Source organism: Mobula hypostoma, chromosome 16, assembly GCF_963921235.1.
Source record: "Mobula hypostoma chromosome 16, sMobHyp1.1, whole genome shotgun sequence".
NCBI lineage: Eukaryota > Metazoa > Chordata > Chondrichthyes > Myliobatiformes > Myliobatidae > Mobula > Mobula hypostoma.
In genome coordinates this window covers 58,822,519-58,846,239 of record NC_086112.1, presented here as the reverse complement: position 1 = coordinate 58,846,239, position 23,721 = coordinate 58,822,519, and the positions used below count along the sequence as shown (strand labels likewise).

At 37.8% G+C, this 23,721-nt stretch overlaps 1 long non-coding RNA gene across 1 annotated transcript; it reads right to left on the bottom strand.

Annotated features, from left to right (window-relative positions):
- Positions 1-2,141: 2,141 nt before the first annotated feature.
- Positions 2,142-19,264, bottom strand: LOC134357588 (uncharacterized). Its single transcript, XR_010020663.1, has 3 exons — positions 19,181-19,264; positions 4,015-4,118; positions 2,142-2,235 (listed from the first exon to the last, which is right to left on the bottom strand). It is a non-coding gene; the product is annotated as an uncharacterized LOC134357588 (long non-coding RNA).
- Between the last annotated feature and the right edge of the window lie 4,457 nt (positions 19,265-23,721).

The following is a 23,721-nucleotide window of genomic DNA, read 5'->3' as shown; positions in this document are numbered from 1 at the left end:
GAACTTCATCCAAGTGATCTTTCCAGCGATCAAAGGCACGCTGATCATTCTGACCATCAACTTGTTTCAGTCATTCACCACTTGAAAAGGCTATTCAATTTTTTTTTTTCTTAACCATTGTGGAGAGAGTGAGCAGCTTCAAACTCCTCGGTGTCAAGATCTCTGAGGAGCTAACCTGGTCCCAACATGTCGATGTAGTTATAAAGAAGGCAAGAGAGTGGCTATACTTTATTAGGAGTTTGAAGAGATTTGGCATGTCAACAAATACACTCAAAAACTTCTATAGTTGTACCGTGGACAGCATTCTGACAGGCTGCATCACTGTCTGGTATAGACAAGCTACTGTACAGGGCCGAAAGAAGCTGCAGAAGGTTGTAAATCTGGTCAGGTCCATCTTGGGTACTAGGACATCTTTAGGGAGCAGTGTCTCAGAAAGGCAGCGCCCATTATTAAAGACCTCCAGCACCCAGGGCATGCCTTTTCTCACTGTTCAATCAGGTAGGAGATACAGAAGCCTGAATGTACAAACCCAGTGATTCAGTAACAGCTTCTTCCATTCTGCCATCCGATTCCTGAATGGACATTGAAGCTTTGGACACTACCTCACTATTTTTAATATACAGTGTTTCTGTTTTTGCACATTTTTAAAAATCTATTCAATATGCGTAATTGATTTCCTTGTTTATTTATTATTATGTATTATTTTATTTATTATTATTAGTTTTTTCTCTTTCTGCTAGATTATGTATTGCATTGAACAGCTGCTGCTAAGTTCGCAAATTTCACGTCACATGCCGGTGATAATAAACCTGATTCTGATTCTGATTCTGATTATATTCCAACTGCCTTATACTTGACCATTAAAGCTCTGCATGTCTCTTTGAAGTCTCTCTATATTTCCTCTTAACTTGCACTGCTACCAGGCTTTGTATTACCACCAAACATAGTGGTGTATCACAGTTAACCCTCTCATCCAAATCATTGATGAACTTTGAGAAAAGCTAAGCCCAACAGCACTTTATGGTACACAACTGGCCTAAGCTCTCCAAAAATAGCACTTTATTTATATGTTCTATTTCCCAGCTGCTGTCAATTCTTAATCAATATCCAAATTCATATGCTCTAAACCTGGTTTGGGTTCTCTAGTGTGGCCTTGTCAAAGGCATCCTGTAATTTCAAAATTTAGGGACAGTTAGCATAGCTTTGTGTAGGGAAGGTTATGTCTAATAAACAACTGAGTTTTTTAGGTGACAAAGGTGTTGAATGAAGGCAAGGCACTGAATATTATCTACATAGACTTTACTAAGGCATTTGGCAGGGCCCTTCATGGTATGTTGATTCAGAAGATAAAGATGCATGGGATCCTAGATAAACTGCAAGTTTAGATTCAGAATTGGCTTGTAATTGGAGTGTAAGAGTGAAAGTCTGTTATTCTGTAAGGAACAATTCTGGGCCCTCTGTTGTTTGTGATATGCTTCAATGATATGGATGAAAATACAGATGGATGATTCACAGCTTTACAGATGACACCAAGATTGGTGAAGTTGTGGACAGTGTAATGGATTATCAAATAATAAAGTTTTTCTAAATTAGTTACAAATATGGACAGAGAAGTGGCAGATGAAGTTTAATCTGGGCAAATGTGGGGTGCTGATCTTTGGGAGGACAAATGAAAAGAAAAGGTACTCATTTAATGGTAGTGCCCTTTATAGTTTTGAAGTACAGGGAGACCTTGGGGTTCAGATCCATAGTTCAATGAAAGTGGCTACACAAGTGTAACACGGCAGTAAAGAAGGCATATAGAATGCTTGCCTTAATTGGCAGAGTTGTTGAGTAAAGAGGTCATGATGCTGCTATATAAAATTTTAATCAAACCATTCTTGGAACATCGTGTGCAGTTCAGGTCACCCCATTATAGGAAGGATGTGAAGATCATGAAAAATGCAGAAGTTTACCAAGATGCTGCCTGGATTAAAGAGCATGAGCTATAAGGACAGGTTGGACAAAACAGAATTTTTCTTTTTAGAGCGTCAGAGGCTGAGGGGAGACCTGATAAAGGTTGTAGAACTCATGAGAGGCATAGACATGATAAACAGAATCTGATCAAGATTGTCAAACACCAGAAGACATGTTTTTAAGGTTAGGGAGCAAAGCGGGAAGGCAACATGAGGAGCAAGATTCTTATCCAGAGAATGGCAGGTGTCTGGAATTGGTTACCAGGGATTGTAGTGCTATCTGGAAGTTTGTTAGGGTTTAACAGGCTTTTATATAAATTAAAGAATATAAAAGAAATAGAAAGGTACAGAAGAGGAGGACATTTAGCAAAATTGACACAAGATCAGTATCACATTGTTGGCCACATGGCCTGTCCGTTGTTGTACTGTTCTATGTTCAAATACAAACCATGTACTTACTTGCTCTTTACTACCAATTACAATCTCAGAAAACAACTGTTAACAGATTGGTCAAACACAACATCATTTTATATATTTGTATTGGCTGTATAAGAAGAAGCCCTATACATGCCAACAAGTGTTTTCTGATTATCATTTCACCACTTCTTAAAATGATAGATTCTAGTCAATAGATTGCTTACTATTGAAGTCAGGCTAAGTTGTCAGATTCCTCCAGTTTTAGCTAGTTATCCACAAATCAGGCCTATATATAGTGAAGCACAGAGTGGTCCTACCTAAAAAAAAAATGCAAAGCAGAATAATGGTGGGATTTGATTTGGAGCATTTGATATGTTAGCATAAAAATAGACTTCAGCAATTTGCTTTTGGCCAGAAATGAGCACCGATCTGAAAGAGCTTGGCAGCAAGTGCACCGACTGCAAAGACTTCAGATGACGGGCTCCAGGGCATCACTCTCAATGTGTAAGAGGTCCACAAGGTCATTCCAGGGGGGTAACTGGTAATTCCCTTGTGTTGATGGACTGTTATTCATTGAGAGTATAGAATGAAGGTAGAAAGTATAAAGACAAGAGAGAGAGGTTTGATACAGAGGGGCTGGTAGGTAATGTGAATGGTGAAGTGGTGAGAATTAATGGGCAGAAGCCATGGGAGGGTGGAATTGGGAGATATAAGAAGATGGGTGATAGCTGGAAGCAGACGAGATAAAAGAGAAAGAAAAAGAGGTGCAGGCAGTGGAATTTCTCTTGGCTACATTCCCACTCTACTCTCGGACCTGAAACTCCAAAGAAATCCTTATCTTCCACAGATGTAGCACGACCCTACTGCAAATTACAACATCAGTATCTCAAATTTCAAAGTAAATTTATTATCAAAATACATATATGTCACCATATACTACCCTGAGCAAAGACTCACAACAGAATCAATGGAAAACTACACACAAGACCAATGTGCAAGAGGGAACAAAAAAAGTAACACATAAATAAACAATAAGTATCCAGAGATGAAGAGTCCTTGAAAGTGAGTCCATAGGTTATGGGGATGGTTCAGTGTTGAGGAGAGTGAACTTGAATGAGGTTATTTCCTCTGGTTCAACAGCCTGATTGTTGAAGGTCTCTTATGTCTTTGGCATAGAATGGACACAGGCTGACGATACCAAAGGAATTACAAACACAAGAATTTCTGCAAAAGCTGGAAAAGCAGAGAAACATACACAAAATGCTGGAGGAATTCAGTAGGTCAGACAGCATCAATGGAGATGCATAAACAGTCGACAGTTCACACTGTGGCCCTTACAAAAAGAAATACAAAGAATAATTTACAGAAAACAGTAAATTTAAAGAATTGGCCAGACAGTTCTCTCTTGACCTGGCAGAGACAAAGGATTAGAAGATCTAGCTAGTAGATATACAGTTTGCAGTTGTGGGACTGCATTTCTAATGCACCAATTCAAGTGTGCAATTGCCCAGTTCACTCTTTCTAATAATAAAATAGTTATAAGAGGGTTCTGCCCAAGTTTAGAACAGGCAGACAATATTTTATTTTGAGATATAACTCCTACCAAGGTTTTGAATAGTATTGATAAGTTTTAAAAGGATACTACAGCCGGACCGGATGGTTTGAATCTGAATGAGGTTCATAGAATGGACAGCAATGATCTCGCCATCATGTTGTCTTCTTGAAGTAAAGTCAGTAAAACACCTACTGTAATAAAAAAAAGAGTACGATGGTTCTTATTCCAAAAGCTGACAACAATGAATAATTAAGATCTGTGGACAACTGACAATCTATCACTACTGGTTCAATTCTTTTGAGATTGTTCTCTATATATTGGACAAATGGTTGATGCATGCAGTTGTCTGTAAACTTTCCAGATGGCCCCAGCTGCAATTAGAATATAACTATTTTAAGTAATTTATTTAATGAAGCCAAGGGGAACCGTAAGAACTTAGCTATAGTGCTTATCGATCTATCTAAGGCATTTAACTCCGGCATTTAACTTTTATTGAGAATTACATTGACCCAATCCCTATTTTAAGAAGGGTTTTTCAGGTTGACCTGCTTTCCCCAAATTAACATCATTATAGATATTTTATTATGTTTATTTAACAGGAATGGGACAGGTGCAGACAATATATATTGCACCGCATTGGCCTTTGCTGATGTGAGTGGTTCTGAGAAGGGCATGTGTAAGTTTTATGAACTAGAAGAATATACCTATGAATTGCAGATGATTCGCAGAAATCAGAGGTTGAGGACTGAGTTATATTTCCTCTGTAGTTCTTCTTATCACTCCTAACAATCCCCAATGCTTCTGATATTTATACTATTTTCAGTAATATGGCAGTATCTGCAAATGATGTTTTCCAGATAACTTTGCTGGAGTGAGGTAACTCACACAGATAGTCTTAAAAGCTTCTGGCGACAGAGATCCCAAACAACCACAATTAATGTTTAAGATCTGACCCTCTGAGTACACAAAATACAACTCGTAATCATGCCTGATGGGCTAAGTGACATGACCTTACTGTCTCCTGTTTGGCTAATGCAGACAATAAGCTTCCTGATCACTTTACTTTGTAAAGCTGTGCTTCCAACTTCAAACTGATTACACCTTGCAAATTGCATTAAGAACTGGAGACTGGTTCTTGTTTACAACAAAAGGCTGAGCAACGTATATCTGTTAACAAACTAACTTTATCACCAACACCTCTGATCCTTTGGAAAAGTCATACCACTGTGCTGGAAAGCTGAGTTTCACAATTAGTCTCTTGAGCACTGGAAAGTGAATATCCATCACAAACCTCAAGGAATGGGGTACAGACGTCCTGAGGGTGAGCAAGGCCTACCCAATAGTTTGACATTTCTCAGACATATGCCATCCCTCAACTTCATTGGTGTTTGATAATGAATGATGCTTCCTAGAGCGTCCTGGTCAAATTAGATGGATCAGTCAGGGGCTTCACCAAAGAATTGTTACATCTCCCCAAGGGTTTAAATCAGGGATTTTTACTCTCAAGATAGAGAGATGGGGGTTGATTGATCCTTAAATTGGAAGCTCAGATCTTAATTATTAAAAAAATAAAAGGATTTTTCAAGAATCCAAAGCTAGGATGATGGGTGTGAGTTTCCAATTTACTGGGATTGATAATCATGTAATGATAGAGAAATATCAGATAATTAAATTGACTCAGTGCCACCAGGTATATAATGATCTTATCAGGGAGGATGAAGACAGGATTCAGATACAGGTAAATAGAAAGAATTGAAAGGATATAGAATTTCATTGGTCGAGTGTGCTGGCTTATCATGAATCTGAGGTGTGTTACTTCAGCAATGACCCCCAATCCAATGGGATGGTGTAAAGACTTTATACCTCTCAAGCACTCAGAATATATAAGAGCCCTGTTCCTCCAGTTAAACCTCTATGCTGTTCAGAATACCCTTGTTCTAGCCATACCAGCAATGTCTAGGGAACGTAGGAGATGTCAGTCGACCAAAGGAAGTATGAGCCATGTATTCGACCAATGCCTGGCTATGAATCAGCTGAGAATTAATTGCCATAAAAAGTTCCTGACATATTACGTAATAAGGCTACCTTGGTCGGTTTCATGGTCTTTGAAGAACAAAAGGTTTACTGACTTGGAAGGCCCTGTCTGGATTCCAGATGTTGTATTGTTAAAAATTGAAGAGTAGCAGTAGTAGACCGGATTTTAATATCTCTGCATCAAATTTTTGGTCTTTCCCATTGATGACAGATTTTCTTGGATCTCCAGAAATTTTATACACTCTTAGTTCTAAGTTTATATCTATTTGGTTTTGTGTTCATGTTGGAGGTGTGGGTTGTTGCGTTTTTGGTTTCATTGCATGGGTAGTTGCGTTTTTAAAATCTTTTTATATGTATCCTCTTGGATTTGGCTGTTATTAATAAATTGTACATTAAGATTTTTTCTACATCATTCAATGCATTAGATGATGTATCATTAACTAACCTAGAATAGCCTAAGTCCTGATATTTGGATGATAATTCATCATGGTGTGTCTATCTTACATTTCCCATGGCTGATTTTGCCATTTAACATTTAGTAGGTGTTATATTTTAGTAGACAAGCTACTATAAATTGCAAAATGGGAGAAAAATGCGTATCTCATCTCATAGCAATCGGAAATGAGGCACGTGTACTCCTAATCTATTACAGAACATACAATAGCGGAATTACAATCTAAGTATGCAACATGTGGTTCATATTAGAAAATTGTCTTTGGTTTAGATCATTTCAGCTTGAAGAATCAATGAAGAATAATATAACAAAACAATGTTTTCACTTCTGAACATCCAGCTTCAAATGGGAAAATGGAGAGATCAGCTTGCGTGGTAAAGGTGACATTTAAAACAAAGGTCATGGATTAACCATCATTGCAAAACATCGACCAGAGCATTTCTTAAAACTATGTAATAATACACACTCAGCAACTGAATATGATCTTGTGTAAATGTTAAAGCAATGAGACCTGTTCAGTTCAATTTAGAGGGAAAAGTGGAATCAATGCAGTCAAGTATCAAGACACAAGTTGCAGGAAAATCATACTCTACATAAGACTATGAGAACATAAGAGATAGGATCAGAATTAGGCCTTTTGGCCCAACGAGTCTGCTCTGCTATTTCATCATGGCTGATCCATTTTCCCTCTCAACCCCATTCTCCTGCATTCCCCCCGTAACCTTTCACGCCCTGACTAATCAAGAATCTATCAACCTCCGCCTTAAATACACTCAATGATCTGGCTTCCATAGCTGCCACAGATTCACCACCCTCTGGCTGTAGAAATTCCTCCTCACCTCCATCTTAAATGGATGTCCCTCTGTTCTGAGGCTGTGCCCTCTGGTGCTATGATCCCCCACTATAGGAAACTTTCTCTCTGCCTACAACAGTCAATAGGTTCCCCCTCATTCTTCTGGACTCCGGTGAGTACAGGTCTAGAGCCATTAAACATTCCTCATCCGATAACCATTTCATTCCCTGAGTCATTCTCACGAACTCCTCCTGAACCGTCTCCAATGTCAGCACTTCCTTTTTTAGACAGTGCTCAAGACTGCTCACAATATTCCAAGCGAGGCCGCCCCAGTGCCTTATAAAGCTTCAGTATTACATCCTGGCTTTTATATTCTAGTTCTCTCAAAATTAATGCTAACATTGCATTTGTCTTCCTCACTACCAGTTCATCCTACAAGTTAACCTTTAGGGCATCCTTCAAGAGGACTCCCAAGTCTCCTTGCACCTTGGATTTTTTGAATTTTCTTCCCATTTAGAAAATAATCTATGTTTTTTGTTCCTTCTCTCTAAATGCATGACTATACACTTCCTGGCAGTGAATTCCATCTGCCAATTCTTCGCCCATTTTCCTAGTCCTTGTGGAACCTCCCTACTTTCTCAGCACTCCTAGACTCTCCATAGTGACGATGGATGCAAAATACTTATTTAGTTCTTCCACCTTTTCCTTGTCCTCCATTACTACCTCTCCAGCATCGTTTTCCAAAGGTTTGTATCTAATTTAGCATCTCGTTTACTCTTTATATATCTGAAAAAGCTTTTCATAACCTCTTTGATATTATTGGTGAGTTTACCTTCATATTTCATCTCTTCACTCCTTATGGCTCTTTAGTTGTCATCTGTTGGTTTTTAAACACTTCCCAATCCTCAAACTTTCCACTATTTTTACTCTATTATATGCCTTCTCTTTTGCTTTTATGATGTGAGGGAACTAGTAGGACAGATAGAGAGAATCAGTGTATGTGTTATACTTAGATTTTCAGAAAAAAAATTAGATGAAGATGAATTACATGAGATGCTAGTGAGCACAATGAAAGCAAATGAGGTGGGCCTTCAGAGCAAGAGGATTTGATTACATGAGCAAGGATGTCTTGTTGCAATTATACGTGCCCTTGCTGTGACTGTGCTTGGAGGTTTGATCTTGTTTCCTCAGAAAGTATGCACTTGCCGAAGACAAAGTGCAGCAGTGGCTCACCGTACTGATTCCTGGGATTGAAGGATAAGGAAAGATTACATTGACTAGTAAAGTATACATTGTAATTTATAAGAATTAGAGTGGAGCTCATTGAAACTAGTAACATTTTGGTAGGACTGGAGAGACTGAATGCAAGAGAGAATGTTTTCACTGGCTGTGAAATTGAAAGACTGCAGTATCAGGGTGAAAGCTAATATATTTATGATGGAGATGTGGAGATATTTCTTCACTTAGAAAGTGGCAGACTTTTGGAATTTCCCGACTGCAGAGGTGCTAGGTGTCAAATGAGTGAATGTATTTAAGAAAGGGAAACTATATTTCCAAACACTAAAGGCATCAAAGGGATCAAGAGAGAAAGAAGGAATATTGTAGTGAAATTTAATATCACTCACTTTTGTATTGAATGGCAGATGAAGCTTGGAGTGCTGAAGGATCTAATTCTGTGTTTTTGTAATAGTGCATTTGTGCAGATACCTGCATGCAGACCAAAGAAGAGATGATGGGACAATGAAGGCAAAATGTAAATGTATATTTGCAAGAATTAGTGTCATTTCATTATACAGCAAAGAAACGGACCCTTTCTTCATCATGTCTGTGCTAGCAACAAACTCTCTATACTAAACCAAAGTAGGGAAGTTGTGTTGCAGCTTTATAAGACTAGTTAGGCCTCATCTGGAGTATTGGACACAAATTTGATAACCCCATTATGGGAAGAATGCTGAGGCTTTAGAGAGAGTGCAGAAGAGACATTAGAATGCTGTCTGGAATCGCGGTCATGCACTATAAGGAAAGTTTTGACAAACTAGTGTGGTTTTCTGTATTGTTCTACATTCCGTTTTCTATGAAATCCCATTAATCAGAATCAGGTTTATTATCACCGGCATGTGACGTGAAATTTGTTAACTTAACAGCAGCAGTTCAATGCGATACATAATTTAGCAGAGAGAGAAAAAGTAATAATACATAAAATAAAACATAATAAATAAACAGGTAAATCAATTACATCCGTTTGTATATTGAATAGATTATTTTTAAAAATGTGCAAAATCAGAAATACTGTACATTAAAAAAAGCTTCAAAGTCCATTTAGGAATTGGATGGCAGAGGGGAAGAAGCTGTTCCTGAATCACTGAGTGTGTGCCTTCAGGCTTCTGTACCTCCTACCTGATGGTAACAGTGAGAAAAGTGCATGCCCTGGGTGCTGGAGCATTGTTCATCTAGATACCTCAACGTTGTGTTGCTCTCTTGTCCCCTCTCAAGTAGTGTGTTCCACCAGCTTCCAGCCATTCTCTGGCTGAAATAGTTCTCTCTTACATCCACTTAAAATCTCTTATCCCTTAATTCTGCAGCGGGGAGAAGCTTCCTCCTAAATATTCCTCTTATATTTTTTTATAACTCCATCAAATTACTCACTCATCACCCTGTACTCCTCAGAAAATAACCTCACCTGTATAGTTGCTCCCCAAGGTATCACTCCAGTGAATTTCCTTTGCATCCTCTTACAAGTATATCTTTCCTATAGTGTGGAGACCATCAGTTTACATAATACTCCAGCTGAGGCTTAACCTATGCTCTATAAAGCAGCACCATAATCCCTTGCTTTTATACTATGGCTGGCTAATGTAATCACATTTAAATTTTTCATTGTGTCATCTGCCTGTGCTCTCATCTTCATGGATCCTTGGATTTCTTCACCGATATGTCTCTGCTCCATCTCCAGGGCTTCTCAGTATTCCCCGGAGCCCTGTGTACATCTTCCCCTTCTCTTAAAGGATTACTGAAAAGTTACAAAAATACCTATAAACACAACTTGATCCTAGAGGGATGTTACCAGTTAACATCCTAAGAAGCAAAGATAACTTAACATCGAAAGATATTTTAAAGTGAATTGTTGTGAAACAATATTCCAGGAAGAACCAGCTTACAATACTTTTGTTAGGAATCAGGAAGTGCCATATTGAAACCACTCAAACCATGCTGTTTTCTTCCATCATCAAACATCCTCACCTCCCAGGCCATGCTCTTTCCTCGCTGCTGCCATCAGGACTTGCAAGAGCAGTTACTACCCCTCAACCATCAGGTTCTTGAACAAAAGGGGATAACTACAGTCATTTAAGGATCCATCTATCTTGTAATTTCATGCTCGTTATTTATTGCAATATATTTATATTTGCACAGTTTATTGTCCATCGGTCCTGTTTACAGTTACTGTTCCATAGATTTGCTGAGTATGTCCGCAGAAAAAGAATCTCAGGGTTGTATGTAGTGACATGTACTCTGGTAATAAATTTTACTTTGAACTTTTGAACTTTAGAAAGGGCAGTAGCAGGTAATAAAGCACTGCCTCACAGTGCTGGAGACTAAACTTAAATCGTATCAATGAGTGTTGTCTGTGCGGATTTTGCATATTCTCACTCTGACCACAAGGATTTCCTTTCTTTCTTTCTTTTTAAATCTTTTTATTGAGTAAGTATACAAAAAAGGTAAGCCATATAAACATTAATACAATGTTAAAGTATAATAAAATTCCAAAAGATAACAATACCAAAAAGAAAATACTACAAACAATGTAATTTAAGCATAAGAAACCAAGATAACATAATAGTATACTAGATTTTATATATATCAATGGAAAAAAAGAAAAAAAAACCCCCAAAAAAAACCCACCGTGCAACTAACTAAAAGCAAAGCAAAGCAATGGGCTAACTTGAAACCAAACAGAGTTAAACTTAAAATCACGTCCTCAATCCCGACCTCCATTAAAACAGTGAAAAAAAAACAAGAAGGGTAAATATTACATTAAATGAAAATATCGAATAAAAGGTCCCCAAATCTGTTCAAATTTAAATGAAGAATCATAAAGGTTACTTCTAATTTTCTCCAGATTCAAACATAAAATCGTCTGAGAAAACCAAAAAAAGGTAGTTGGAGCATTAAGCTCTTTCCAATGTTGTAAAATACATCTTTTCGCCATTAAAGTAAGAAATGCAATCATTCTACGGGCTGAAGGGGAAAGATTACTAGAAATTTTAGGTAGTCCAAAGATAGCAGTAATAGGGTGAGGAGAGATATCTATATTTAATAAAGGATTTCCTATTGGTGTTCTGGTCTTGTCCCACCCTTCAAGGATGCTGAGGTTGATATAGGTTAATTGCCAACTCTAAGTTATTTCTAGATTATTTCTGGATAGATAGGATCTTGAATGTGGTTGAATGGAAGAATCTGAGGGGAGAATGAAAAGCATGATTAGTGTCAGGTTATAGGTGGGTGATAATTTATGTGGAATCAAGGTGCTGAAGGGAGATCCTGTACCATTTCTCTGCACAAAACGCGGTGAGTCTGCATGTTCAACATAATTAACACATGAAGCAATATGAAGATCACAAAAAGTGCAAAAACATATGTCCCTCTTATGATTATACATTCAATTTATTAAATAAAGAAGTTATGTTCTTCTAAAAGTGAGAAAATATTGGCTGCAAACAGAAATTGTAAATTTAAGATTGTTTCCACATTGGCCACAGTACTGTGTGGAGGCAGCCCCAGAGACGTTATTTAAAGAGTGCTTGCATGTAGACATTACTTCTGATTGTTTCTTGTGTATCAATCAGCTATATATTCAGAACTCATGGATTATACATATTTCACAATTATTACCCAGCATATATTGAATTCTATATCATGGTTATTGATCTCAGGACTTTAAACATCTTAACTCTGCTCCTTGTAGTTTAAGTACATGCTGACTATTATTAGATATGTGATTTAGCTTCTCAGATTTTTACACTCAGCTCCTTTTATTCTTGTCTCAGACTAATGGTACTGACTGGCAAATTTCCTCCAATGTGTCTCGGGGGTAACAGTTTAAGAAGAAGCATTGAGAACGATAATGAAGGAAAATCACATGCTGCTCCCCAATTTAATGGAATGCTCTGTAGGAAGTGTATATATTGATTTTGTAACAATTGAATTTGCAAATTTTCTCATTCCAGATGTTGTGTGACTCCCATGTAAACTGTTTGTATGTAGTCAGTATCTAATCTAGTGAAAACTGTGTGTGCATTGACTGAATAATAGCTGCAATCCTTCAAACAAATTCATCAATAGCTTCTGCCATGGAAACAAGTGACCGGCTAACAGTGAATTATAAAAGAGGAGACGGAGGCGGAAAGGCAGAGGATCTAGGCGAGCCCCCGATGGTTGACACCAAAACAGCCATGAGTGGGAGAGAGGGAGGGCACATACGAGAAATGGAAAGCTCAAGCAAAACGTAGAATCTAGAACATACTGTAGAACACAAAACAGCACAGGAACAGTTCAAATTCAAGTCCAAGTTTACTGCTGTTCAACCACATGCATATACACTGCCAAATGAGACAATGTTCTTCCAGACCAAGGTGCACAACGCAGTATATATAACTCACACACCATAGCACAAGCAGTAATATTACTACAAATAAATTAACAAAAAAATAAGTTGCATATACAAGTTAAAAAGTAAACGGTATAGCACTACTGCTGCTTCATATGTGCTAAGATCTGCGTGTTAGCGGGGAGTTCAGTTGTCTTACAGCCTTGGGGAAGCAATTGCTCCCCATCCTAACAATTCTTGTCCTCCCGCCCAATGGTAGAAGGTCAAAGAGATTGTTGGACAGATGGGAGGAATCACTGACAAAGCTAAGGATCCTGCATACACAGCACTCCTGATAATTATCTTTAATGAAGGAAGAGAGCTGCCAATGATCGTCTCAGCAGTATTCTCAATTCTTTGTAGGGACTGTCAGCCAGCTGTCTTGCAATTCCTATACCAGATGGTGATGTACAATGGAGACACTCATGATGGTACTCCTGCAAAAATTGGATAAAGTGGGAGTGGGGAGGAGCCTCACTCACCTCGATCTCCTCAGGAAGTGGAGACATTGCCCTGTGTTTCCTTTACCAAAGAGGTGGTGTTGAGGGACCAGATGAGATCGTCCATCTTTCATCGCAGAAACTTGGTGCTCCAAAATCTTTCTACAGAGGAGCCATGCATATATACTGAAGAATAGTCAACCTGCAATTTCCTAAAGTTCACAGTCATCTCCTTGGTCTTGTCTACATGAAGACTCAAGTCATTGTGCTCGCACCATTCTACCACCCAATTTTCCTCCTCTCTGTATGCTGTTTAGTCATCATTGTCGATGAGGCAAACCACTGCTGTGTCATCAGCGAACCTGATGTTCGCTTTGAACTGAATCTAGCAATGCAGTCAACAGCGGCGGACTGAGCACGCAGCTCTAGGGAGAACTTGAGCTTAGCCTGGTAGAGCTAGATAAGTCACTGGGACCGGATGAGATATCCCCCAGGCTACTGTGGGAAGCAAAGGAGGAGATTGCTGAACCTCTGGAAATGATCTTTGCATCATCAATGGGGACAGGAGAGGTTCCGGAGGATTGGAGGGTAGCAGATGTTGTCCCTTTATTCAAGAAAGGGAATAGAGATAGCCCAGGAAATTATAGACCAGTAAGTCTTACTTTAGTGATGGAGAAGATCCTGAGAGACATGATTTATGAGGATTTGGAGAGGCATAATATGATTAGGAATAGTCAGCATGGCTTTGTGAAAGCCAGGTCAAGCCTTATGAGCCTGATTGAATTTTTTGGGGTTGTAACTAAAGATGTTGATGAAGGAAGAGTAGTAGATGTAGTGTACATGGATTTCAGCAAGGCACTTGATAAGGTACCTCATGCAAGGCTTGTTGAGAAAGTAAGGAGGCATGGGATCCAAGGGGACCTTGTTTTGTGGATCCAGATCTGGCTTGCCAACAGAAGGCAAAGAGTGGTTGTAGATGGGTCATTTTTTTCCAATATTTTTTATTGATTTCTATATAGAAGAATACAGAGTTCAAGAGAATACATATTATAAAACAAAAGAAAAAATATGATAATACCAGATACAGTATATTGAATCACATTAACAAACTCCTTACTCTATATTCATATGTATTAGATTAATTTGTATATTAGAATATAAACAATATTATTAATAAAAAAGGATCTACACCCGCTACCAAAGTCAAAACTGTTTGGGGAAAAAAAGAAAAAAAACTTATCAGATAATGAAATATACTATTAACCAACTTCTGTACTTTAACAAGAAGTCAAAGATTATGAAAATAATTTAAAAACGGCCCCCACAAATTTTGAAAATCTTGATTAGATTCAGAAATTGAACAACGAATCTTTTCTAAATTTAGGCATGCCATACCATCCCGTAACCGCTGAGCATGATTAGGCAGAACAGCATCCTTCCATTTAAACAAAAGCGCCCTTCTAGCCATAAGAGAGATAAAAGCAAGAATGCGCAAATCAGATGTTTTCAAAATGATATCCTTCCTTCCAACAATACCAAATAGGGCAGTCAAAGGCTTAGGCTTAAAATTTACTTTAAAGACTACAGAAAAAGTTTGGAATACTTGCTTCCAAAATTTTCCAAGAACTGGGCACGTCCAAAACATATGAATAAGTGAAGCTTCTCCCTTGTTACACCTATCACAGTAGGGAGATATATCCCCATGAAAACAAGATAACTTATCCTTGGTCATATAAGCCCTATGAACCACTTTAAATTGTAGGGGGGAATGACGAGCACATAGTGATGAAGTGTTAACCAATTTAAAAATCTCATTCCAAGCTTCTTCAGAAATTGAGGTCTGTAAATCTTGTTCCCAAAGACCTTTAATCTTGTCTAAAGAATCATTTCTCATTCCCAACAACATATCATAAATATTGGATATTGAACCATTATAGAATGGTTTTATATTAAGAATTTCATCAAATATGTTCTGATCAGGTCTATTAGGAAATGTATATAATTGAGATCGCAGAAAATCTCTCATTTATAAGTACCGAAAAAATGGGTTTTTGGTAAACTATATTTAGTTGACAATTGTTCAAATGAAGAAAGACTTCCTCCTATAAACAGATCCTGGAAGCATGTAATGCCCAATATTTCCCATTGTTTAAAGACTACATCAGTTATAGAAGGCTTAAAAAAATAATTTTAGAAAATGGGACTAGAAAGGGAGAATCTCAATAAACCAAAGTGTTTTCTTAATTATATCCAAATCCTTAAAGTATATTTGACTACCACATTTTCAGTTATCTTACTTAAGGATAAATGAAGTGAAGATCCCAATAGGGATATAATAGAAAATTTATTAACCGAGTTAGCTTCAAAAGAAACCCACCCGGGACAGTCCTTGTGGTTAATATAGTATAACCAAAACATGCGATTCCATATATTAGCTGCCCAGTAATAAGACCTAAAAGTTGGTAAAACTAAACCTCCATTCTTTTTAACTTTCTGTAGATGGACTTTATTCAATCGAGGATGTTTATTTTTCCATATGTAGGAGGATAAAATAGGGTCCAGAGAATCAAAAAAGGATTTAGGTATAAAAACAGGTAATGCCTGAAAGTGGTATATAAATTTAGGTAAAACATTCATTTTAATAGAATTAATTTGGCCAATCAATGATAACGAAAGGGGCGACCAATTTGATAATGTTCTTTTTATATAATTTAATAAAGTAAGAAAATTTTCTTTAAATAAGTATTTATAATTCTTAGTAATTGTTACACCCACATAAGTTAATTGGTTTCTTACAATTTTGAAAGGATGGTTAATAACAGCTAATGGCAAAATATTCAAAGGAAAAAGTTCACTCTTATGTAGGTTCAGTTTATATCCAGAAAACTGACTAAAACAAGTTAGTAAAGAAAGCACAGAAGGTAATGAAGTTTCAACATTAGAAATGTAAAGCAATAAATTATCCGCATAAAGTGAAACTTTATGGATAGTACCCTTCCGTAAAATACCAGTGATATTGTTAGATTCTCGAAAAGCAATAGCTAAAGGTTCTAAAGCCAAGTGAAAAAGCAAAGGACTCAAAGGGCAACCTTGTCTGGTTCCACATTGAAATTTAAATGGTTTAGAATTCTGAGAATTAGTAAGAACCCAAGCAAAAGGGGATAAATACAGCAATTTAATCCATTGAATGAAGTTGGAGCCAAAATTAAATTTTTCTAAGATTTTAAGTAAATAATGCCATTCAATCCAATCAAAAGCTTTCTCAGCATCTAAGGATATCACACACTCCGATATCTCCTTAGAAGGAGTATAAATAACTTTTAATAATCGACGAATATTAAAAGGAGAATATCGATTTTTAATAAAACCAGTCTGATCGTCAGAAATGATAGCTGGTAAGATATTTTCCATCCTATGGGCCAAAACTTTAGATAAAATTTTAGCATCAGCATTAAGTAGGGACATTGGTCTATATGAAGAACATTCAGTTGGGTTCTTATTGTTTTTAAGGATAAGCAAAATAGAAACTTTGTAAAAAGATTGCAGCAACCTACCTGACTTAATAGAATCTGAAAAAACTGAACATAATTGGGGTGTGAGCAAAGAAGAAAAAGCCTTATAGAATTCTCCAGAAAATCCATTAGGACTTAAGGCTTTCCCTGAATGCAACAAATGTACAGCCTTGGCTATTTCTTCATGAGAAATACATTGATTCAATTGTTTTCGGTCATCAACAGAAAGCGTAGGGATATTTATTTGATCTAAAAAGTTATCCATTACAGTATTATCTTTAAGAAGGTCAGATCTATAAAGTTTGGAATAATATTCTCTAAAAGTATCATTTATTTCTAAATGATTAGTTGTCCTAATACCATTAGCTTTATAAATTTCGTTAATCTGTTGTTTAGCACTAGAAGTTTTAATTTGGTTAGCCAATAATTTACCTGTTTTATCTCCATGAATATAAAATTGACTTTTATCCTTTAGGAGTTGAGTTTCAATAGGGTATGTTAATAAAAAATCATATTTAGCTTTAATTTCAACCCATTTTTATATACAACAGGATCTGAAGTCAAAGCATATTCTTCATCTAATTGTTTCAGCTGGTTGGCTAAATTAATTCTCTCTTTATTAGCTTTTTTCTTAACACTTGCAGTATAAGAAATGATTTGTCCTCTAATATATGCTTTAAAGGCATCCCATATGACAAGGCTAGGAGTCTCCTCCACCGTATTCTCTTCAAAAAAAAGAGTGATTTGCCTCTCCAAGAACTTTAAGCAATCCTTGTCAGATAACAGAGTTAAATTAAAACGCCAGAATCTGTCTGAGGAAAACCAAGAAGATTTATGGATAAAAGCACAGGAGCATGGTCAGAGATAGCAATATCTTAATATTCACAAGATCAAACTAAAGAAATCATTTGGTTATCAATAAAAAAATAACAATTCTGGAATACGTATGATGAACGTGAGAGAAAAATGAGTATTCTCTATCTATTGGATATGAAATGCCATATATCAACAATACCACATTTCGTTAAAAATTAATGGACAATCAAAGCTAATTTATTAATTGTCGCTGGTTTAGAAGAGGACCGATCTAAAACTGGGTCTAACCAGCAATTAAAGTCTCCTGCCATCACCAATGAATACACACTCAGATCAGGCAAAAACGAAAAAAATCGCTCAATGAATCCTGGATCATCTATATTTGGGGCATAAACAAATACCAACAATTTATTCTCTAATTTCCCTGATACTATAACAAATCATCCATTAGTATCAGAAACAATCTTGTGTTAAACAAACAGAACTGTATTTTCTATAAAAATCGAAACACCTCTAGCTCTGGCCTGAGAACTTGAGTGAAAGTGCAATTCCCTCCATCAGCTAAAAAGGCGTTAGTTATCAGAATTACATATGTATGTTTCTTGTAAAAAACAATAATTGGGACCTTCAAATTTTTAATATAGGCAAAAATCTTATTTCATTTCAAAGGATGATTTAACCCTTTCATGTTAAGACTAAGTAATTTAGCACTATAATCCATTTTATTATTATTTTAAAAAGAAATTAAAAGGATAATCCTTAAAAAGATTAATAAAACTAAACAATGACCTACGAGATCAGAAAACCAAACAGCAGGTTTGACTAAAATTCCCAAACAGTTTCCAAGAAAAAAAACCCAAACACCCTCCCCCCTCCCAAAGAGAGAAAGTCAACGCCTACAACTAATGACGACATCCCCCCAAAAATCCTGCTAGTTTAGCTCCAAATAAATTACAAGGTTAGAATATTCCAACCTAGTCAAAAGAGACAGTTAATTCTGGTATCAAAAAAACTCTAGAAAAGTAAATATAATATAAAATAATATGGACACACAGAATATTGGCTCATTAAAATCTTAATCTCAAAGTAAAACCTTAAGAGGTTCTGAAAGAAAATTGGCTACAAGATTCACCAGAGGCAAAATACACAATTATTCATGTAAGTTTTTGTTAAACAGCTCTAACATGACAATTTTAAACTGAACAGACAAAGTAAAAGCACATTAAAGTCTTATTGTCAAAATAAATCCTTAAAAAGTTCAAAAAGAGAAAGTTAAGTACAAAGTTTAGCAAAGGTAAAATACGAAGTTATTCATGTAACAGATAATAAGCAGTCACTTTACTAACTCTAAATATTTCTGAGCCTGGAGACTCGAACGGAACCATTTTTGCTATCCATCCTTGAGTGTAATTCTGAGCTTCGCGGGGTACCGTAAAGAAGGTTTCAAATCTTTTTTGTAGAACTCTGACATGACATTTTTGAACTTAGCACGTTCCCTCATAATCTCTGCTGAGAAATCTTCAACGATTCTAATCTTTTTCCCATTAAAGTCCTTCATACCTTTCCGACGAGATTCACGAATTATACGGTTCTTTGTTTGAAACTCATGAAAAGCAATTAGTACCGAACTAGGTTTGCTTGTAAACATTCTGTTCCCAGGTATTCTATGCGCTCAGTTGATCATTGGTGTCGATTTTAAAATATCAGGAAATAACTGAACCAGAAGTTTTGCAAAAACTTCCGTAGAAAGATTGCCTTCAGTTTACTCTTCAAGACCAAGAATTCGTATGTTATTCCTTCTACTTCTGTTTTCTAAATCAATGATCTTCTGTCTTAGTTCATCATTAACCTTGGATTGTTTTTCATAACGCTTTTGCAGGTCATCCATTTTCACATCCAGAATCGACAGGATTTCTTCATTCTCTTTTATTCGTTTATCGTGCTCAGTTAGGGTTTCTTGAATAGAATCCAGTTTTGTGCTTAATTGCTTAATTTCAGAGCCAAGTTGTTGAAACTCTTCGGAAGATTCCTTTCTGAATCGCTGAAATTCCTTAGACGCTTCCTTTCTGTGCTTTTGCATCAATTCAATAATAGAATCCAAAGATGTAGAAGAATCTTCTTCATTTTTACCTATAGCAGTTGTAAGGGGATATCTTTTTTTATATGTCACTGCGTAGTCTAATTAAAATGGCTTCTTTGTTATGTTACAATTGAAAGGGCTTCTTTGTTATGTTAACTGCTGAGAAAGTCCTCCCGCTAGCAGTTTGTTTTGGATTATCTATTGATAAGAGGATGAATGAACCAATTGGGATAGTTGTTATGCTTTGGTGTGTCTGTAAGATATTGTATGCGCGGGGTTTTGGGGCAGAAGGCAGGAGAGAGAGAGAGAGACAGAGGATGGACCAAGTGCTGTGAGTCCGCTAACAGGGTCGGACTCCGAGCGGGGCGTTCGGCGAGGAGAGGAGATGGAGACGGACTCATGTGGAGCGTCTGGTCGACCATCGTTGTTGGTCTCAGGTGGCCGGTCGAGGTGGTCTGAGGGGTAGCAGGGTGAAGAAGAAGGGGCCTAAGCTCCAACTGTTTGTGCACGAAGAGATTGAACTTTGATAAGTGTGGCACCTTTTATTTTCCTTTTATATTTTATTCTCTATTAATTATATAGTTCCAGTAATATCTATAAACTGTAAATCATTTAATCATATCTGGTGTATTGTCTGTTATTTGGGCGGGGTGGGGTACATCACACGGCATCCACACAAACTAATTACCCAGTTTGGCGGGGCTGAGGCTGTTTCCCTTGACGACAGCGAGCTGAGCGACCCAGAGGCTTGCTAGGGGGGCTACACAGTTCTCGTAGTCATAGTGTCAGATCAGGTTAGAAAGTAGGAAAAGTAAAGTGAAGTCGGAGTGGCTGTAAAATGCTGTTATTCCATCCACCGCCAAAAGGAAGTCAGATGGGTCATATATTGCGTGGAGGTTGGTGACCAATGGTGTGACTCAGAGATCTGTTCTGGGATCCTTTCTCCATGATTTTTATAAATAATCTGGATGAGGAAGTGGAGGGATAGGTTAGTAAATTTGCTGATGACACCAAGGTTGGGAGCATTGTGGATAGTGTGGAAGGCTGTCAGAGGTAACAGCGGGACATTGATAGGATGCAAAACTGGGCTAAGAAATAGTAGATGGAGTTCAACCCAGATAAGTGTGAGGTGGTTCATTTTGGTAGGTCAAATATGATGGCAGAGTATAGTATTAATGGTAAGATTCTTGGCAGTGTGGAGGATCAGAGGGACCTTGGGGTTCGAGTCCATAGGACACTCAAAGCTGCTGTACAGGTTGACTCTGTGGTTAAGAAGGCATACGGTGTATTGTCCTTCACCAACTGTGGAATTGAGTTTAAGAGCTGAGAGATAATTTTACAGCTACATAGGACTGTGGTCAGACCCACTTGGAGTACTGTGCTCAGTTCTGGACACATCACTACAGGAAGGATGTGGAAGCCATAGAAAGGATGCAGAAGAGATTTACAAGATGTTGCCTGGATTATTGAGCATGTCTTATGAGAATAGGTTGAGTGAACTTGCCCTTTTCTCCTTGGAGCAACGGAGAATGAGAGGTGGCCTGATAGAGGTGTATAAGATGATGAGAGGCATTGATTTTGTGGCTAGTCAGAGGCTTTTTCCCAGGGTTAAAATGACTAACACGAGAAGGCACAGTTTTAAGGTGCTTGGAAGTAGATGCAGAGGGGATGTCAGGGGTAAGTTTTTTACGCGGTGAGTGGTGAGTGCACGGAAAGAGCTGCTGGCAACGGTGGTAGAGGCGGAAACGATAGGGTCTTTTAGGAGACTCCTGGATAGGTTCATGGAGCTTATAAAAATAGAGGGCTATGGGTTACCTGAGGTAATTTCTAAAGCATGTTCATGTTCGTCACAGCATTTTGGGCCAAAGGGCCTGTATTGTGTTGTAGGTTTTTCTATGTTTCTATGTTAATGTGATGGTCATAGGTCACCACCTACCTGAACATGTTCCAGTCTATGTTTTCAAACCAGTCCCATAATGCTGAGTTTTCACATTTTCGCTAGGCCATTATCTCCCTTTGAAATGGTATGACACTTTTAATCAGTGGTTAGTGTGCAGGAATAGAAAAACAGTCAGAGAAGCAGATGTGGGGACCAGGAGCAGCTTTGTATGCACCAGAGATGTTAGTATAAAGCAGGTCTAATACGTTCTTACCTCTGATGGGAAAGTCAACATACTGATAGAATTTAGGCAGGACTGTTTTTAAATTAGCATGGTTGAAGTCACCAGCAGCAATAAAGAAACTATCTGGGTATGTGGTTTGCAAGTCACTGATGGCATCATAGAGTTCACGCAGTGCTTCCCCAGCTTTAGCAGATGGGGGGATATATACAAACAGCACAGATCAGGCCCTATGTCCTACGTTGTTGTGCCGACCCTTTAACCTACTCTAAGACCATTCCAACCATTCCCTGCTCCATAACCTCCATTTTTCTTTTATCCATATGCCTATCCAAGAGAATCTTAAAAGTCCCCAATGTATCTGCCTCAACTACCACCACTCATTCTTCCTTCAGTTCTGGTGTTACCAATGTGTCCATTAAAATAATGGAGAGGTCCATCCTGGTATTCGTATATTATGATCAGGCAGTAAACAATTTATCCCATTTTGTGACACTGAAGCCAAGGTGTGGCTATATAATGCTTTCCTCCAATGCTTAATGTCAGTTAGGATGAGTCAGTGGCCAGCTTACAATTATTATAATGGATAAAGCCACAGTCTACCTTGATTGCTGCTAACACTTCCTCTGAGCAGGCCCAATATAAACCTTTGTAATGACATTTATCCAGACATATCCTAATGGCTGTGTTACACTTAACAACACCATGATTAGGTGGATTATGGGGTGCTTTCCACAACCCTTTCTCATAGCTCCCTTTATCATTCCACTCTTCAAAAAAGGAGGGAGGGAGAAGAAAGAAAATTATAGGCCAATTAGCCTGACCGGTGGTTAGTAAAATGTTGGAGTCCGTTATAAAGGATGAGGTTTTGGGGTACTTGGCATAAGTCAAAGTAAGCATGATTTCCTTAAGGGACATCTTGCTGGACAATCTATTGGAATTCTTTTAGGAAATAATAAGTAGGGTAGACAAAGGAGAGTCACCAAATGTTGTTTATTTGGATTTTCAGAAGGCCTTTGACAAAGTGCTGCCCATGAGGCTGCTTAACAAGGAAAGAGCCCAGGATATTACAGGAAAGATAATAGCATGGATAGAAGATTGGCTGACTGGCAGGAGGCAAACAGTGGGAATAAAGGCTACCTATTCTGGTTGGTGACTAGTGGTGTTCTGCGGGTGTTGGTATTGAAGCCGTTTCTTTTTATGTTGTATGTCAACGATTGGAATGATGGAATTGATGGCTTTGTGGTGAAGTTTTCAGATCATACAAAGATAGATGGATCAGCAAGGTCATGTTGAGGGAGCAGGGCATCTGCAGAAGGATCTAGACAGATTGGGAGAATGGGCAAAGAAGTTGCAGTTGGAATGTAGTGTAGGGAAGTGTCATGCATTTTGGCAGAAGAAATAAAGGTGTAGACTATTTTCTAAATGGGAAGAAAATTCAAAAGTCAGAGGTGCAAAGGGACCTTGGAGTCCTTGTGCAGGATTCCCTAAATGTTAACTTGCAGGTTGAGTCAGTGGTAAGGAAGCCAAAGGCACTGTTAGCATTCATTTTGAGGAGACTAGAATATAAATCAAGGACATGATGCTGAGTCTTTATAAGGTATTGATTAGACTGCACTTGAAGTATTGTGAGCAGTTTTGGGCTCCTTATCTCAGAAAGATGTGCTGGCATTAGAGAGTGTCCAGAGGAGGCTCAAGGAATTAATTTCAGAAATGAAAGGGTTAATTTATGAGGATCTTTTAATGGCTCTAGGCCTGTACTCACTGGAGCTTAGAGGAATGAGGAGGGGATCTCATTTAAAACTATCAAACATTGAAAGCACCAGATAAAGTGGAAGTGGAAAGTATGTTTCCTATAGTGGGTGAGTCTAGGACCAGATGGCACAGCCTCAGAATAGGGG